Genomic DNA, 5,000 nt, shown 5'->3' on the forward strand with positions numbered 1-5,000 from the left:
ATACTTCCCCCGGAACCCAAAAGCTTTGGTTTCCCGGAGGCTGCCCGCCGAGTCATCGGAGGAACTGCGGCGGATCGCTGGCTGGCATCGTTTATGGTTAGAACTAGGGCGGTATCTGATCGCCTTCGAACCTCTAACTTTCGTTCTTGATTAATGAAAACATACTTGGCAAATGCTTTCGCTTCTGTTCGTCTTGCGACGATCCAAGAATTTCACCTCTAACGTCGCAATACGAATGCCCCCGCCTGTCCCTATTAATCATTACCTCGGGTTCCGAAAACCAACAAAATAGAACCGAGGTCCTATTCCATTATTCCATGCACACAGTATTCAGGCGGGCTTGCCTGCTTTAAGCACTCTAATTTGTTCAAAGTAAACGTGCCGGCCCACCGAGACACTCAATAAAGAGCACCCTGGTAGGATTTCAACGGGGTCCGCCTCGGGACGCACGAGCACGCACGAGGCGGTCGCACGCCTTCGGCTCGCCCCACCGGCAGGACGTCCCACGATACATGCCAGTTAAACACCGACGGGCGGTGAACCAACAGCGTGGGACACAAATCCAACTACGAGCTTTTTAACCGCAACAACTTTAATATACGCTATTGGAGCTGGAATTACCGCGGCTGCTGGCACCAGACTTGCCCTCCAATAGATACTCGTTAAAGGATTTAAAGTGTACTCATTCCGATTACGGGGCCTCGGATGAGTCCCGTATCGTTATTTTTCGTCACTACCTCCCCGTGCCGGGAGTGGGTAATTTGCGCGCCTGCTGCCTTCCTTGGATGTGGTAGCCGTTTCTCAGGCTCCCTCTCCGGAATCGAACCCTGATTCCCCGTTACCCGTTACAACCATGGTAGGCGCAGAACCTACCATCGACAGTTGATAAGGCAGACATTTGAAAGATGCGTCGCCGGTACGAGGACCGTGCGATCAGCCCAAAGTTATTCAGAGTCACCAAGGCAAACGGACCGGACGAGCCGACCGATTGGTTTTGATCTAATAAAAGCGTCCCTTCCATCTCTGGTCGGGACTCTGTTTGCATGTATTAGCTCTAGAATTACCACAGTTATCCAAGTAACGTGGGTACGATCTAAGGAACCATAACTGATTTAATGAGCCATTCGCGGTTTCACCTTAATGCGGCTTGTACTGAGACATGCATGGCTTAATCTTTGAGACAAGCATATGACTACTGGCAGGATCAACCAGGGAGCTGCGCCAACTAGAGCTGAGCAGCCGGCCGCCCGGGAGTGTGTCCCGGGGGCCCGCGCGAACACGCAAGCGTCCGCTCAATCATTCTGCAAACAGGAGGAGGCTGAGCTCCCCTGCACAATACACCTCGAAACCCTCTCAGGTCCCGGCGGCGCGCAGCGCCGTCCCAAGTACTTGGTCGGGTTCGAGAGAGGCGCAATCGCCCGGAGTTAGGCGAGTAGACGCTTTCGGTGCGACCACCCGTGCTCCCAACTGAGCTTGCCGCTGCCGACAGAGGCCCGGGAGCGTGCTGTCGTGGCATTGCCGGCGGGAGACAACACGCGCCACCTACGGTGACCGGCAGCTCCAACGCCAGCGCCACAGAAGGACAAAAGCCCCACTTGGGTGCCGAAGCGAACTCTCCCAGCACAGCGCACGCGCCAACACATCCGCACAGCTGCGATACAAACCACCAGCGAGAACCGCTGGGGCGACCGAGCAGCAGACGGCGTCGCGGCGCCGAGCGCCGGGCGGCGGCGCATCCTCAACGCACACAGTCCTCAATCGGACCAGCACACTGAAGATGTCCACCGCGCTTCGCACCGGGCCCGCGAGGACCTACTTTGGCCGCACGGCGCCGCGCGCAGGGTGCGCCGGCGCGCAGCTGCGACGCCTGCCGCGTCCGTCGGCCGGCGCGCCTGCCACTGGCCGCCCCCACCAGCCGGCTGTAGCGCGTGCGCCCACGCACCGCGCGGCCAGCACGCCGGGAGGCGCCCCCTCACCGGCCGGGGACGGTCCCACCCAGCCACCACCGCGTATCGCTTCACACCCAGATGCCGTTCAGTTTCATCGGCATGGTGGGTATCGCTGGAACAACCGGTTAGTACCTCAACCTATCGTCGCCATCACCGATTCACCCCTAGCGAGAACAACCGCACCACAACGGGTTACCATTTCTTCATTTGCGTAACTTCACCAGAAAACGTAGGCGTCCATCGCCATTAGCAACTTCAACGATTATTGCATGCCTGTGTCAGGTGTCACGCCACACTACGTCTGCCCACATACACGCAACAAAATGTGCACGCCTAGACAATACGTGGAAGGTGGCCCCCGTACGTATGCAATGTCCATTGCTCGAACGACTGTCAACCGGCCTCTGTAGCATGTCGCAGATATGGAACGCGGTGCACCATGCTATCACGGTGTTTGAGGAGAGACGACTAGGTCCGAATACATCAACACACAGCTCATGCTGATCGCCATCCACGGCGTCCGTTCCTCCCACACGTCTCTATGGCGTACCACACTGCAATCCAGCTCTCATAGGGAGACGACACGTAGCTGCGTGCACAATATTTGCACTGTATGGTCCGCCGTTTTTGGGCGCAGTCGTTGTACGGTCACACATGTGCCACGATGTATCATTCAGTACATAAGGACGAATGTGCAGTACAGATTGTGGTTCACGCGTACGACATCAGCGGACAGTTGACACAGGCCGCACCACAACGTAGCCTGCGTACGTCGCATGCGAAGGGCATTGAACATGCAAACTTGTCACCAACCAGCTTGCGAAGGCAGGGGGCAAGGTGGGGACGTGGGGACGTGGGGAGGGGTGGGGGGGGGGGGGGCGGCATGTACGTCCTGCTGCCATCCACATTACAGTGTACAGCAGGAGCATGTGGAAAGTCAGCAAGACTTGCAAGGTGTTTAACATGAAGCGATACACAGGGGAGCGGGCAGTGCGAGTAGCGAACTATATTGCGAGGGTTGCGGGTGGGCAACACTACACTAATTGAACGAGTCGTATAACAATTACAGAGCAGGTTTAGGCGACAACGTGGGTTACGTTAGCGGACAACGTGGGTTACGTTAGCGGACAACGTGGGTTACGTTAAGGCACAACATGGGTTACGTTAAGGCACAACATGGGTTACGTTAAGGCACAACATGGGTTACGTTAGGGCACAACATGGGTTAGGTTAGGGGACAACATGGGTTAGGTTAGGGGACAACATGGGTTAGGTTAGGGGACAACATGGGTTAGGTTAGGGCACAACATGGGTTAGGTTAGGGCACAACATGGGTTAGGTTAGGGCACAACATGGGTTAGGTTAGGGCACAACATGGGTTAGGTTAAGGCACAACATGGGTTAGGTTAAGGCACAACATGGGTTAGGTTAAGGCACAACATGGGTTAGGTTAAGGCACAACATGGGTTAGGTTAAGGTACAACATGGGTTAGGTTAAGGTACAACATGGGTTAGGTTAAGGTACAACATGGGTTAGGTTAAGGTACAACATGGGTTAGGTTAAGGTACAACATGGGTTAGGTTAAGGTACAACATGGGTTAGGTTAAGGTACAACATGGGTTAGGTTAAGGTACAACATGGGTTAGGTTAAGGTACAACATGGGTTAGGTTAAGGTACAACATAGGTTAGGTTAAGGTACAACATAGGTTAGGTTAAGGTACAACATAGGTTAGGTTAAGGTACAACATAGGTTAGGTTAAGGTACAACATAGGTTAGGTTAAGGTACAACATAGGTTAGGTTAAGGTACAACATAGGTTAGGTTAAGGTACAACATAGGTTAGGTTAAGGTACAACATAGGTTAGGTTAAGGTACAACATAGGTTAGGTTAAGGTACAACATAGGTTAGGTTAGGTTAGGTTACACGTTGTTGTAAGGAAAGGTGTAGGGGGGGGGGGGCGGGGGCGGCAGGTTCCTTGATAGTGATTATAGTAAGTGAATGCTTGTGACATGATCAGATTTGTCACGTCAGGATGCACCTTTGGCTTATTAGAGGCGGCGCTCCAATTCTATGCTTGTGTGAGACCTGTGTCTTTGACTCATGTCATTGTTTGTGCGCTGTGACAGGAGGTACTATTGTGATGTTGGGTGCACCGTTGTATAGGACATGTGTGGGTGTTGGTGCCTGGTCTGCGCAATGGTGGATGTCGAAAGGCTGGGATATTGTATTTTCCGCATGGACCTCCTGGTCTGGTTGTGATAGTGTGGATTGTGTAATGTGGCGGAGAAGATGCACTGGATGTTGTTCCATGCTGGTGCTTACATATTGTATGTGCGCCCGTTAGAAGCAGAGAGTGGTGCGTGATCAGAGTGTCTGGCTGACGTGTGGTTCCCATTGTGGGCAGACTCTTTCAGCATGTATACGGACAGTTGTGTATATTTGCTGTAGTTTGATGGCTCTGCATTGATTACTAATCAGCGCCGTGTGTACGGGTAATCTGGTTCCAGTCCAAAATGTTCCATCTGTGTACATTAGTGACAAAGACTCTCCCCATGCAGTGGGGCTCGGTCTGTTATAGCTCTTCCGCGTAATATATTTGCCCCACGTTTTTGCGACTGCGAGTGCGAGTGCAACGCGCATGGGGACCGACATGCTGATGGCTCGGTATCGGACGCCGTACAGTGAGCAACGCGATCGCGTCTCTCGCTCGTAAGTGGTACAGGTCGCGGCTCATGTATAGGGACAGCGGGAATGTCGCATATTGGAAATAACTCTTCATGAAACGCAAGTTATAGGGGTGGATTGCACTTTACGAGTGCGGGAAACTTCCGCCGTTCATCCGCTGGAGGTGCGAGTTTGGCGGTTGGGGTGGTGCACGAACGGGTGCGGGTGGAGTCATTGCCGGTCCACGGCTTCGTGCGGCAGAGCCACTGGAGATTGGGTGCTATGGTCGACAGAGGCTGCAGGCTTTGTGGGTGGCGTCGAAAGGCGGGCACTGTGGCGCCATCGCTGTCTTAATCGGCTTGGCGTCGCATAGATGGCGGTATC

At 53.8% G+C, this 5,000-nt stretch overlaps 1 non-coding gene across 1 annotated transcript in view; it reads right to left on the reverse strand.

Annotated features, from left to right (window-relative positions):
• The window catches only part of LOC124732920, a 1,909-nt gene extending 694 nt beyond the window's left edge, over window positions 1–1,215 (reverse strand). Inside the window, exon 1 of the ribosomal RNA XR_007008863.1 lies at window positions 1–1,215. This exon is cut by the window's left edge and continues 694 nt beyond it. This is a non-coding gene — a ribosomal RNA (small subunit ribosomal RNA).
• Window positions 1,216–5,000: the final 3,785 nt, after the last annotated feature.

This window comes from Schistocerca piceifrons, unplaced genomic scaffold (assembly GCF_021461385.2).
Source record: "Schistocerca piceifrons isolate TAMUIC-IGC-003096 unplaced genomic scaffold, iqSchPice1.1 HiC_scaffold_1373, whole genome shotgun sequence".
In the NCBI taxonomy this organism is placed as follows: domain Eukaryota; kingdom Metazoa; phylum Arthropoda; class Insecta; order Orthoptera; family Acrididae; genus Schistocerca; species Schistocerca piceifrons.